The 15,784-nt window shown below is 34.8% G+C and overlaps 1 long non-coding RNA gene across 1 annotated transcript; it reads right to left on the reverse strand.

Annotated features, from left to right (window-relative positions):
- Window positions 1–3,576: 3,576 nt before the first annotated feature.
- LOC123081768 (uncharacterized) lies at window positions 3,577–4,181 on the reverse strand. The gene is made up of 2 exons (XR_006438782.1): window positions 3,956–4,181; window positions 3,577–3,867 (listed from the first exon to the last, which is right to left on the reverse strand). It is a non-coding gene; the product is annotated as an uncharacterized lncRNA (long non-coding RNA).
- Between the last annotated feature and the right edge of the window lie 11,603 nt (window positions 4,182–15,784).

Genomic DNA, 15,784 nt, shown 5'->3' on the forward strand with positions numbered 1-15,784 from the left:
AACTTTCATGTTATTTTAATCCGAGTTACGGATTAAAAGATATAATTTTCTAAAGATTTTATTAATTTCTAGAATTTAATTAATTATTTAAATTAATTCGAAAAATAGATTAATGACATCAGCATGATGTCATGCTGATGTCGGCGGTCAACAGGGTTGACTGGTCAACCTGACCAGTGGGTCCCACTGGTCAGTGACACATTTTAATTAACAGATTAATTAAACTAATCATAATTAATTAGGGGGTGGGCCCCACTGTCATTGTTTGATTAATTAACTAACAGTTAATTAGGTTAATCTAATTGTGATTAATTAACTTAATTAATTCATTCATTAATTAATTAATTTAATTATTATTATCTATTTATTTATTTTATTTTTATTATTATTATTTTAATTCTTTTTTTTAATTAAAACGTTCTGGGGGGCGGGCCCCAATTGTCATTGGGCCAGGGGGCCTTGGCGGGTTTGGTCGCTAACGTGTGCGGGCTAACGGGCACCACCCGAATGAGGGCATGCCCGAGGGGCGCTGGGCACGCACAGTGCACGCCGGCGCCGACGGCCAGGGCCAAGGGAGGCGGCAGAGGGGCGGGGCCACGACGGGCAGTGGGCGCGGGCGAAGGCACATGGATGGCAGCGGGGGCGCGCCGCGCTCGGTCGGGCGAGTAGCAGGGACGGCGACAAGGCCCTGGGTGGGCGCGCGAGTAGCGCCTGGCCTGCGAGGCGCGGGGCGAGGCCAGTGACAGGGAAGCGACGACCGGAGCGGGGTGGCGCGAGGAAGGAAGGAGGGAGTAGAGGCCGGAGGTGGCCTCACCGGCGTTGGAGAGAAGCGGGGCGGCGAGGCTCGGGGGCGACCGTTGTGGAGGAGGACGGGGACGAGGCGTCGACGAGGAGGAGGCAGGCCGGTGATGGAGCGCTCCGGCGAGGCCCGTGGAGCTCCGGGCGGCGGCGACGGCGGGGTTCGAGCCGGGCGGCGTCCAGGGGCGCAGGGGCGATGCGGGGCTCGGCGCGGTGGCTACCTCGCCGACGAACGGCAGCTGTGAGGCGGGTCGAAGAGGCGGCAAGGCGGCAAGCGACGCCGGTGACGGGAAAGGGCGACGGGGTGCCGCGGCGGCGCCGATAAAGTGGGAGGAGAGAGGGAGGAGTGGATCGAGGGGGGAGTGGGGGAGGTTGGTCCCGGATCCAGATCGGATCGGGAGAGGGACGAGGGAGCGAGAGGGGTTGTGGGGGCGCGAGTGGGAGGGTGCGGCACTAGGGTTTGGAGGTGGGGCGGTTAGTAGCCCGGGGGGGTTCGGTGCGGGTGGGCTGGGGCGGCCTGGTGGCCAGCTGGGCCACGAGGCCCAGCGGGGGGGGTCTGTTGTTTCTTTTTTTTAGCTTTGTTTTTTTTCCTTTTTTCTTTTTAATTTAATTTTCTTTCCTGTTTTCATTCATTTTAAATATATAGGCCTTTTTATAAAAGCACGATCCCTTCACCATAATTGCCCAGGCATTTACTGGCGCACTTCGAACATTTTAGTTTACCATTTTGAAAACTTTTATTGTTTGTCAATATTTTAGATTTGAACTTGAATCGATTTTGAACTAACGCGAGATTAACAACAGTAACCGTGGTGACGTGACATCGTTTAACGTGGGATTACTGTAGCCTAATTATCCGGGCGTCACATGATAGGACAATTATTGCATCCATCCTTGTGATCATGATTCGCAGCACATAATATACTAGCCTGGCTATTCGTTTCATTCTCTGGTTCTTGTGTGAAACTTGTTTCTCCATTCATAGGATCCCAGACTGCGAGAATCCTACCTTGTGTGCACAGCAATAGTACCTTGCCATGATGAACATCAACGATTCACATATTGTTTAAGAAAGGATCGTCAGTTTCACTTTGCAAATGTTGCTCAAACACTTTAGCTCTAAACATATCAGGATGTTGACCAACAGCAAGGAATCTAAATATTCCATCTATTCTTGTGAAAAGTCCTAGGAAAGGAGGACTCTTCTGATTATCAATCAATAGTCTCCTAAAGGAATTGCTTGCAATCAACCTCTTCCACTTTTTGCACACACTTATTGCTCTGGCAAGACTATTTGGGTGTGCTGGCAAACGTGATAAAATAATTTGTTTAATGTCATCAGGTAATACTGATAGGTCACCCATTTCTTCATCGCTTTGATCGTCCATCCTACAACAAGTAGCTGGTTTATATTCTAAGTGAAATTCCAAATTCCACCTACTAATTGATATATGTAACTTGATAATAGTGAGATGTTGAAAGAATGAACCAGAGAAACAATAAATTCATAAACGTAGGCCATAAATCCAACTATATTAGCACTATCTAACGCATAATTTTACTGGAAAATACATTGTCACAGATATAAACAAGTTAAAAGATTCGCAGTGACGCTGTTGTTCTTGTAACAGTTGCAAAAAACATTCAAGTAAATCGCCACATCTAGCATTCAGTGAATATATTTTTACTAGTACATAAGTAGTATGTTATGTTTTTGATTTACAAGAATTGAATGCTCAATAAAGGCAGGAAAGTGATGAACAAACGCCAAATGCAACATTTCCAAAGATCTAATGTCTTCTAGCAAAATCTACATCAATTAAATTGGGTAAAGGAATGTACCGATGATTTCAGAGACAGAAAGGGGAGATTTGATGTGCTTCTCAGCAGTAAGACGAACAGAGTGGACGAGCTTCGGTCCTAATGGTTCCGTCGACTAATGTAGTTGCCCAGGGTTCCTTCTTCAAACTCATTCTATTATCTTCATGTCTCTTGTTTTCCTTCTGCCTGGTACTCTGTGCTGTAGCTATGGCGTTGAAAGCGAGAGGTAGAGGACACACTATAGAAAAGGTATATGTGCACCACTCCACAAAGATAGATGTATGACATAATAAAAAAATTATTTTACTAAGCTGGGATGGCGTTACCTGAGTCTCCGCAGTCACGGGGTAACAAGTGCCCTTGCATTAAGCGGTTTTTTTCCATCAAATGCCACTCTTTGATGTAAGTGTGAAAACGGTATCACATTTCACTACTTACAATATCATGTTTCAATATTTCATAAATACATTTTAGTAGTTTCACTAGTTTTGATATCTTAATTTCCTAATTTCCATTCTTTCAATAGCATATTTAACTCATTCATCTAATTTAAGTTGTTTCAATAATAGATTTAGGTGAATTCATAAATTTGTTTCATCCCATTTTACTAAATTCACTCGTTATCAATAACATATTTCACTAGCTTCAAAAAATGATTCACTAATTTCACTAACAACCAAATATGATTACAATTGTTTCAATCACAAATTTCACTCATTTCACTCGTTTCAATAATATACTGAACTAATTCAAAATATTGAAACAAGCTCAAATATATTCAACATTATTCTTATTATAAAGTTGTTTGCGTAATGATTATAAAGATCAAATTTGTTTTCGAATCAGAATATTGTTATTATTGAAACGAGTTCATAGTTTATGTTTTATTCCATCTTCCAATTGCATATAAGACAAAATTATATCATTAGAACATCAAATTGATAAAACAAATCAAAGAACTAATTTTCCATCATACAACATAATTTCTCAGTAAATCGACAAGCCAAATGAAAAATTTCTAGTGCATCGAACAAATAACTAAAATGAAATTACATAGATAGCCAACACATTGATACAGAGTAGGTAATAAGAAGATAGGATCACATGCAACTAGTTGGAAGTCCCAGCTCCAATTGTTCCAATTATCTCCGACTCTAACTCATCTTCACCAAGTTGATTGTACTCAAACACTGTCTCCGCAAACTTCTGAATGACATCTTCCCAAACAAAAACTTCACAACCAAGGTGCTGAAAGGTAGAAAGCCAAATTTTAGAACATGGCGCAATGTTGCAAAAAAATATAAACTTCGAAGAAAGGAAATGTAAATTTACTAACCCGTTTCCACTAGAGTTTTTCGTTGAAACCGACACTATTTTCAACCCATCCGTTCCCGCACCTGTAGAACATTCGACCATTGTGTTCTCCACCTAAACACTTCCTAGAAGCTGCAGGTCTATCGCAACTACACAAGAACTCAGGTTGAGTGAGTTTCTTATGCGGCAGGTGGACGGCCACTGTGACTATGACAACCATTGCTAACTGCTAGATGTATTTCAGTAGTTAAGAGCTAGAGCAATGTGTGTTCAAATGTCATGCGCACAACATATATATAGCATCTGGATTGCTAACTAGTAACTACACATACGCATGCAGTAAAAAGTGTTTTTGCCATGCAAGTAAAATTATATTTTTCACCATGTCACTACTCCCAATAGTACCGTACCGGTCAAGACGTTTGAGGCAGGAATCGAATAACTTTATGTCCATATGGCAGAAGAATCCTTTATGACCCGTTTGTGTACCTGCATGCGCAGCCACATAAATACAATTCTGAACAGAGGGGGCGATTCATGCTACTACTCTTCAAACCATGGCCTATGTATGATTGCTATTAAGAAGGAAAAAATATAAGTGGATACTATTTCATATTTAAGTTTATTTAAATTTGGTCATAATCTTATTTCATTAAATTTCAAATGTACATTCATTGAATTTGAAATTAAAATATTTGAAGATTTAATATCTCATTTGTCTAACTGTATTGCTTACCTACAGTCTGACTATCTATTACACAATATTTACAACTTTTCAGCACCTTGGTTGATGTATCTAAAGCAATCAAATTATATGACGCAATGGAGAAGTGCTACTACTCTTCAAACCATGTCCTATGTATGATTGCTATTGCGACCATTTCATATTTCAGTAAATTGAAATTTTATCATATTCATTTTTCATTAACTTTGAAATGTACATTTCACATATTTTAAATTATGAAGTATGAAGATTTAATTTCTCATTTGTCTAACAATAATGCTTACCTACAGTCTGAATATCTATTACATAATATTTACACCTATTCACCACCTTGGTTGATCTATCTAAAGCAATCAAATTATATGAAGCAATGGAGAAGTGTAAGAACTTATGATGTACATACAATGACACTATAAAATGAAATGCTGAAAACTTTTTTGTTTCACATTTCACATGGCTAAAACAATATCAAACTTCTGTAAATTATAATAATAATTAGTGATATATATTTGGGTGTCCAGTTATTAATACGACAATTGTACTGATACTTTATCAAGTCTAAAATTATTTTGAAGAAATTACATGATAACATATACTATACTTTTAACATAGTATTACCATCTAGGAGGGCGTTTTCAAAAATTTGAACTACTGGTATGTGCATTCCACCAGATGTTTCATTCTTAGAGGATGCGTGTACTAATTGAATTGAAAAAGTTGTCAGCCTAGTACTGGTCAGAGAATCTTATGATTCTCCAGCTAGGAAGTTATTACACGTTACTTTCTTACTATGTACTGGAAAACTATTTCTCCATCTAGTATTGTCACATCAATAGAGATATGCATTGATCCATTACCAGCCAACGCGAGTACCTGCCTATGTTTAATTTAGAAAAATAATTTTTGAAACAGTGCTTCATCAACCTCTATATAAGAACCAGATTTCCCAGCTGTCATCAAAACAACATTCCATTCAGTCATTCTACTACCATATTGGTTGAAATGCCACCGCGCAAGCACAAGAACAAGGTTAAGCCAACCAAGAAGAAGGATGTACCCAAGATACCTTGGTTCCTAACGGCTTCTGGGCAATCTATTGACCATCAAGTTGAAGCTGCTACAAGTGGTACTGCTACTCCAACAAATACGACCAACTCGTCTTCCACATTTGACGACTCAAGTGAGTGCTGCCATCTATCCCCTGAGGTCCTCCGATTCTTGACCACGGACTTGGTATCCGAACACATCAAGGCAGAAGCAAAAATGTATGGTATGCCAACTAAGAACAAGCATAGTGTTTCATATACAGATGATCCATATGTGTCTCGGTTAAGGAATATCAATGAAAGCATAGAAACTAATCAAAGAACCAATGTCGAAGATAAAGAAGATGGCAGCGCACCGCAGCAGTATCAACCGTCTTCTTCGAGCAAACAATATGATAGCATTATAATCTTATCTTCAGATGAGGACGATGCTAATGCTTAGATTACTTTTTTCTTTTGTTTTCCAAATTGTATCTTTAATTATTAGTTGCTACTTTTTCCGAAATGTAATTCTTTTCTATTAATATATGTAATGCTATGTCTATCAATGTATCTCTTATGTTTTCCAAGTGCAAGGCTTTGCGATATATTAATGTTTGCAGCAAAAATGTGTTATATTATCACCTGGATATATATATAAATATGTGCATGCTTAGAACAAGCATTTTCCCCCTAAAACATTGATGCAGAACACATTGAATAATGTACATCATAATCTTAAATATTTTCTATTTCATAAATAGCATGGATCAACAGAACCGTTCCATGGCGTATGCAAGTATCAAAAATGGGCAGTAAGACGACGATATCCACCATAAACCCATTTCTAAAAGTTCACAATTTCTCATAGTATACACAACATCCATCATTGATAATGCCTATAATTAGCAAAATCATATAATTCAGTTCTATTAAAGTGAAAAATTATAATTTTGAATAGGATATGAAGGATGTCCATATTCTATTATTTACATATTAAAGGCAAAGCATATTTCAATAAACTGGATTTCCTATTACATCATATGCAATATAATGTTACATATATGTCTTTTTTCTATCAGGTTAAACTATGTCAATAATTCACATACCAAATTGTTTACCATCTGTTTATAAACTAGTAAGAAATGAATAATTTTTATCATTTATGCCACTGGTTGTGTATCAGTACTCAGTTTTTCCACTATGAATATCAACTACTACAAAATGACATAGGTTCGTTAGGCGCTTGCTCGAAAAGTGCCAAATTACAACTTGATTTCAAGCATAGCATCTTACATTAAGATAATAAATATGCTAATGCTTTTATTAATTATTTATTATGATTTCAAACTTGAATGTTATATATTTAGCTCCTAGAATAATCGAAATGTATTTGATTTTGTACTTATTATGTGTAACACTATAAGTATGAATGTATTCCTAATGTTCGTCATGGACAATGTTTTGTAATAGATCAAATTTTTAATTTTTGAACCGCTAATTTGAATGTCATTATAACATGAATTTAGTATTACAAATGTGCATGCCTATACTAAAAATGTATAATATGAAATAGTTATTATTTTCTGACGAGCCTGGAACAAGAAAACCATTCTAACATATCCAGAACTATCACAAAAGCGCACTATTACGATGACATCCAAAATGTACGAGTTTGTACTAATGTGCAAAAAAAAATTGTGTGAACGACATCCTATGTTGGCGGTACCAACAACAACATTTCTGTCATTGAAAGCACACAAACTAACCATAGAACCATTGTCTTAGCTTGGTATCATAACAAACTAATCACACAAACTAATCAGAAAACGCATTTCCTAACTTCGTATCATAACTTATGTGTCTTGGTTAAGGAATATCAATGAAAGCACACAAACTAATCAGAGAACCATTGTCTTAGTTAAAGAAGATGGTAGCGCACCGCAGCTGTATCAACCGTCTTCTTCCCGCAAACTATATGATAGCTTTATAAGGTTTTCTTAATATGAGGAGGATGTTGCTCCTTACATTACTTACTTATTATGTTTTCTAAATTGTATTTTAATTTATTACTTCCCACATATATCGAAATTTAATTCATTGGCTACTTAATATATGTAATGATCTGTGTATGAATGTATCTAGTATGTTTGTAAAGTGCAATGTTTTGCGATATTTTAAATATTGCACCAAAAAATGCATTTTATTATAACATGAATATGGTTATCAAAATGTGCATGCTTATAGCAAGCATGTATCCCCTAAATAAGTTGATGCACAATAATTTTAATAATGTACTTTATGATCTGAAATAGTTTAAACTTTATAAACAACATGGACAAAGAGAACAATTAAATGTCTTATGCAAGCATAACAAACACGCAGTATGACGACGATATCCACCCTACACACATTTGTACAAGTTTACAATATAATGTACTATAGACAACATCCATCGGTGATAACGTCTAAAATTAGTAACATCATATATTTCATTACTATTAAAGTGAACACATCTAATTTTAATTATTATATGGAGCAATGTCCATATTGTATTATTTCAAATATGATATGAACTTACATATTAAAGGCATAAAACAGTTCAATCTACTGTGTTTCTTATTACATCATATTGAACATAATGTTATATATTTGTCTATTTTCGATCATCTTAAACTATGTTAAGAAACAAATTACTTTTTTATTTAACTGGTATAATAATATTTATCGAATCGAGTTTAATACTTCACATACCGAAATTGTTTCCCATATCTTTATAAAGTAATAAGAATTGAATCATTTTTATCATTTATGCCACAGCTTGTGTTTCGGTAATCAGTTTTGCCAATATCAACCTCAAATGCTAATAAATGCCATTGCTTCGTCAAACGCATCCTCAAAAGTGCCAAATTACAACATGATTGCCATCATATAATCTTAGATTCAGATGTCGACGATGCTAATTGTTATATCAGTTATTAATTATGTTTTCCAACTTGAATGTTTTATTTATAGCTCCTACTTTAATCAAAATGCAATTCATTTCGTACTATTTATGTGTATGATATCGACAATGTATATGGCCTACAAATGTACAAACTCAATTAGTATCAATGAGATCCATTGTTGGCGGCACAAAATACAACTACTCTCTCCAATGCAATTGAAATTATGTTCGCATGCTATATTATTTTTAATAGTCTAGTTGGTGGAATGTACTATACCGTAAATGATGAGTTGTCGTGCGATGTGAGATAGACCATACCACTTCACACGGAAAACAATAGCAGTCTACTAACCTAAATGAACCAAATCAAATAATAGTTTCCTGAAACAAGGCATAGCCCGCCTTACAACAATTAGATCATTGAACAGCACAACGATGCGGCTATCTTTTCGATGCAATACCATATATCAATGAACATAATATCATATTTCACTATTCACATCTGTCAAAGATGATATATGTAAATATATAACAATGATTCCAACCTATTTCAAAATAACATATTTCTCAATTTTTTCAACTAATATATGATGTTTGAAATATGCACCGTTTTCAAATCTCTTGTTTCATATTTGCTATTGAATTATGGAATTCATATTATGAAAGTGAATTGCAATTATTAAAACATCTCAGATAGCATTATTTCCATAATAGGAACCATGTGAAAACACAATTTCATCTATTAGTCATATTATTCAAATTTGTTATTTAATTTAATTTACGAATATATTCTATTCTGTGCATATCATATATAAATTTCATAATTTTAAAATTTGCACTTCTATGGACAATTTTCATTTTTCACATGTTTAGAATGAAATAGCATATGTCCTAATGACTCAAATTTGAAACATAAAAATTTCAGTTCGTAAAAGACAGAATATGATATTTTGAAGTACGGTGCAATCAGTTCGATTTAATTTCATTTTTCAAGTTTGACATAAGTGAATTCACAAAATCATATTACAGATAACATATTTTTTTATAAATGTCATATTGCACATTTTGGATATTAGTACAATGTATGTATCAAAATACATCACTAACAATATTGTAAGTAGTACTCAATATGTTTAGTTTATTTCTTATTTCATATTAATGAAACGTGTGTTCTGCTTTGTTTCATATTTCGCATCCAGATAGTCATATGAAGAATATGGTATGTACTGCATATGTCAATTTGCTGACAAATATTCTAAGAATTACATAGTTGATATGGTTACTATTGTGTAAAGAATGAAAGACGAGATGTTGTAAATATGACATTTCACTTCCACCTACTCACATTAAATCATTGAGAACCTAAATTTATTTTCAGATGTATACTATTTAATATGAGATGTCTTAATTATTAACATTTCGAACATCATTTTTTGGTAAAAATTAAACAGACTAGTATATATTGAAACAGTTTGCAAGCGTTTCTACTGATTTTCATATGTCATGTTCGACATATGTCAATACACAATTTGTATCTATATTATAATGTATGTAACATAATTCGATTCCAATAGAGAAGAATATTTAATTTATATTTCATATGTAATGGAATATTTTTTCTACATGAGAAAACATGTGTTTGGGATTCATAATATTAAAACATTGTTTCATAACTCTACATTGCAGTCAGTGAAGCTATTCAAAAGTATGCCTTTTGTTATTTGACATCTAATAATATTGATCATCTAATGAATTTTGTTATATTTGAATAATATTCCTAATCTCACATCTACTATTTAACATATTGAATTATTTTCAACACATTCATGAAGCAGTATAAATTGTAATATGAAGTTATTTACATTGCATATTTCACTAGTACAAAATTGGAAATTGTGTCATTTCTAATATATTGTAACTTCCTTATACATTGAAAATAATAGAAAATTTTCCATATTATTTTTCCATATGGCTAAATTCATTTTATATAAGTAATTCTCAATGGCACTTTTACCTTATTTTCTTATAACATTAATAAAAAATTGGGAAACATAGTGAACTAATTTTTTTATTCAATTCAAATTTGATATTAATATGTTCACAAATGTTGTTCAAGTTGAATTGCTCTTATGTTACGGCTAAAAAGATGCGTTAATTAAAAAATTGTAGTACAACTTATTATTATGGTTTTTACTTATTTTTAAAACCAGTGTGTCGTCAATAGAAATCGGTTCGCATAATTTCAGCCCAACTATTTCAAAAAGGTGTTAAATGCTACACGCTCATTGTTATATCACGTCCTACAACATACCTGTCCGGAGAGTAGCGCACATATTGGTACATAAGATGCATCAAATTTTCACCTACTAGTTCTGAGGCAATAATTGATGCTACCGCTGTAACCACATGTTTGAACTTATTGCTCATTTATTACAAACCAACGCTTGTGTAAGTGGAACATTGCCTGCCTATATTATACACACCACTCATTGTACAGAGGCACCAGCACAGCCAGCAATCCAATCTCTAAGCAGCCGTCTTCGTTCGCACCACCTCTGGACATCTCAGGAATGAACAGATAACCAGGTAAGTTCTTATATTTTCCAATAGAACTCCTTAGGATTTGTTTCCTATAACTTCATGCTTACTTCCATCTTGTGTTTAGGGTGTCGGATTGGTCGTATATGAAGATGTTATGTATATACCACAACCTAGTGGAAGTTGGAACGGGATTGACCAGCAAACTCTCCGTCGATGCATCCATGGATACAGTCTTGCACGCCGGGTGGCATGGGGCAGCGAGCATGGAGGTAGGCGTTTCCTCGGTTGTCCTATAAATGTAAGGAGTAGCAACTAAGCCCACACTCTAGGCAATGTGAACTTCCTATATTTATGCTTACTTTTCCCACAATGCTATTGTATTCAGGGACAAGAATGTGCATGGAGCTGTTGGGTTGATCCGGAACATGGAACTCCCATGAAGAACTACCTGGCAAGCCTACATCTGGACTTAGAAAATACATTGGTGAAACTAGAAGATGCCAATGAAGAGAAAAGTTACAAGGACAACCATTTCCTTTCTAAGAACAAGATGCTGAAGGAGCGACTCCTATCAATTAGTGCAGATTCAAAGAAGAAATATTACGTAATACTTTTTTGTATTTCACTTCTACTAATATTCATTAGTGTTTACTATCACTGAAATTGATATTTCACTGATTGTAATATTATTCAGCACCTTAGATCATCACTCTATGTACTAGCTGTACTATCTCTATATTTCAGTATTTCACATCATGAACTACTCATGTTTCACTTCATGTACTACTTATGTTTTTACCAGATTATATAAACTTATATTTATTTCCAGACTTTACACTAGTATCTATTAACGTGTCATAATATTTTTAGTGAAGGTAAAAATTAATTTGAAACAATTTTTCACAGCTTATAGAAGTGAAACCTTTAATTTTAGTAAGTACATTTACATTTATGAGTGAATTTTTTTAATATTAGCACTATTTCACAGATCATAGGTATTGATAGTTTCTAACTCCATTGCCAATTGAAATATGAAATACATCATAACATACAATTACTTAATACATTTCGTACTGCAACTGTAAAATGGTGTGACAGGTTTTTTTATTTTACTGAAATACATTACATAAGAAGTAACAGAAATGTTATACAAACATTTTCATAAGAAGAAGCTGAAATGTTATAGAACCATTTCATAGTGAGTAATTTCATTTCCCTCAATTTTCTAATTGATAAAACCATTACATAAGATGTAGCACAAATGTTACAGAACATGCTTACTCACATATTCTGGACATAACATTTCAAATGTAAGTACTTCACAATCCAAAATATGGTCTAATTGAAACCGAAGCTTAAATCCCAACCATGTTGACAAACAAAATGACATATGAAACACAACTAAGATCTGAAATTTCAATGTCGCACAGTTAATTATCGATTCTTCTCCTCTTCATCAATCTTCCATCCGTGCCGATCCTCCGCAGCTGCAAGTACGCAATTGGCTCTTCGTGTACACGATGTTGTTTTCAGCCTCAACATCAAACGCATGGTTGCCTTCATCTAGCTCTGCTTCAAATTGTATATTATCACCAACAATGTTTTCTCCAACCACCTCCTCCAAACCATTATCTTCAAGTAGTAACAAAGGAGGCTGCACACCAGAAACATATTAATCACCCATGAATGAAATAAGAATGTACTACAGTCGACTTACTTCTATTGGTTCGACCTGGCTCTGCTGCAAGAATTTCGTATGTACTGGACGAATGCTGGAGTCAGCATCATCTTCACATGAGCTCCCCTCAGAAATTTTCTAAGAAACATAAGTGAAAGACAAATTGAAATGAGACATTAGAAGAAGATATTGACATGCACACCAATTGATACTGAAATAAGAATCTTCGAATAACAAATATGAGAACATAACAAGTAACTACTTATACAAAGTACCTTGGATGAACTAATTTTTCCTTCCATCTGATTCGGATCATTGCTGCCATCGGTGAAGGAAGATAGGAAAACACCATTCTTCTCATCCATGCTCATTGTCTCCTAATAGTTTGAGAGGTAGGAGGACATGTACAAGTGTAAGCGTTGCTCTTATACTACTCCTGCGAGAGGTAGTTTTCCCACCAAAATGGACCTTGCAATTTTGAAACCATGCAAGAAAAAATATCTAGGGGGGTGTTTTTTCATTTCACTCCTACATGTTTTTTAACATATAACACCTCCTTATAGTATGTAGTTTCAATGTTTGGTCTACTTTGTTTCTGTCACATGATTGTTAGTAATGTCATATTATACTACCTTCCGAACTTTACATATCTAGTCTAACTAGGTGGCCAATGTGTAAAATTTACATGTCTGTTGCAGAATAGTACAAACAATTAAGAGAGTGTTGTGTGTTGTCAAATCCATCCCGTAGACCGAGGGGATGACTTCTGTCACAGCACGCGTGGTACTATGCAAGCCATCTCTCCCACTACCTCTGCCCATAAATCAATATCACAGCCAGAGAAGCACTCAACTAGGACAGCTCTCAGACATTCGCCATTGATGTTCTGCTTCTAGCTCTCCACCGCATCAGCACGCACAGCTCTCGGTCAATCGCCATTGATGTTCTCCTTCTAGCTCTCTTCCAATCTCCACTGCATCATCTGGGGGATTAGTATGTCAACTCTTCTTCTACTGATCTAAAGAAGGAGTGGATTGTTCAACAATCAGAGGTTAGGCAGGATGTTCAATTTATAAAATTTTATTCCGGTTCATCCAAGCAATTCCTGTTTACTACGACCACCACTTACCATTATCATGCAATCTCTTCTATACCAATATGTGTAGTTGGACCATGGAAGGACACTTCTTGAATTCTTGCTAACTAGCATAGTTTCGGTTATAGCTACTAGAACCGTTTGCTGGAATATGTTTTCATGTTTTGCATTATTAAGTCTGATATTTTTGTGTGTCACTTAAAAATCAAATTTCACTATTACAGTGAGTACAAATCAAATTATATTATTATACATGGATATATTTAAGACACTACGAATTACATAGATACTGATATGTATACATATTTCTTGTAACTAACTGCTAAATGTGTTGTGTGCATACATTTCAAAATTTAGTGAAATTATATATTTAGCTGCACATTGGAATTAAATTGTTATACAAATATAGAAACACTTTACTTCAACATGTATAACAATAGGTAAAGAAGTGATATGGACAATAAATTATGTTATAACCATTTTTTTACATTTCATATAGCAGTACAGCAAGTTGAAGAAATTAATAAAACAAAGTTTCTTCAAAGTAAAAGATAAATTATTATAATAGTAAAATTAACTCGTGTACCTACTCTGTGTATGTAGGATTTGGTAGAACATGTCTGCATATGATCATAGTTCAGATAGGAAGTCCAATGTTTCTAAAAATTCAGACACTTCAGAATGTGATGCAGCAACTCCTAGAAGTTCTTGCAAAAAAGTTGCCGCAATTATAAACAAGTTTGATAATTGTAAAAGGAAGATAGTGAAAGATATGGATTTTGGAGGCTTGTTGGACCTTCCACAAATAAACAAGTTAGATCGCAAGTTCACAGTGCTGTTGCTATGCAACACTGAACCTGATACTAGAACAATAAGAATCAATGATAGAGTTTCCCTCACAATAACTGATGAAGATGTCCACAGAATTCTAAGAATACCAAAGGGTCCGAACTTATTGAGAGGATTGGACTGCCAATCAGTAGACAAGAAAATTGAATTCTTGCGTCTGGCAATGGGATCTGTTACATACGACCCTGAAGAAATGAACAGTTTGAAGGTGGCTGAAACAATAATAACCAAGGAGTACCCAAATGGTATGGATGCAACACAAATTGACCAATTCAAGACTTCTTTTGTTTGCTTCATAATGGGATATTTCTTAATAGCTCGTAGCAGTGCAAATCACGAAGCTAAAGATTTCTGGGGTTCACTACTAAAACCAAATGAAATACCATCATACAACTTTTGCTCAGCAGTAATTGATGAAATTATGAATGCAGCCAGAAAAGCTCAGTATGAACTGAAGACCAAAAAATGTGTGAAATATGTTTCAAGTTGCGCACTACTTTTGCAGGTGAGTAATGTAATTGAAAGAAGCATGATTATGAAATATTATATTATTTTCTGCGTCTGATGATTTATTAATGCATGGAAACTAATTGTTGTACTTTATTAAATATATTACAGGCTTTTGTTTTGGACAGTCTAAATCTTGGAATTCTAAACATACCTGATTATGTAGTGCCTACTATTTCTGCATTTGACTGTGAGAAGATGTCAAAGATGATAGAACTTGTGAGGCAGAAGGCTGATGATCATTCATTCGGATCAAATGAGGTTATAATATAATTAGTAACGTATCATATATATTTCTCGAAATTTGTCTTACTTATAAAAATTGTTTCTTTATCATTCTCAGCTTAATTCCTTCTATATTGATATCAAATTTTTATACATACATTCTATATATATATGCAAATAATGAAATATGATACTTTTGATATTAGATTTGTCAGATATCTTTAATATGAATTTCAGTATTAAATTTTGCAAAAGATGA

Source organism: Triticum aestivum, chromosome 4A (assembly GCF_018294505.1).
Source record: "Triticum aestivum cultivar Chinese Spring chromosome 4A, IWGSC CS RefSeq v2.1, whole genome shotgun sequence".
In the NCBI taxonomy this organism is placed as follows: domain Eukaryota; kingdom Viridiplantae; phylum Streptophyta; class Magnoliopsida; order Poales; family Poaceae; genus Triticum; species Triticum aestivum.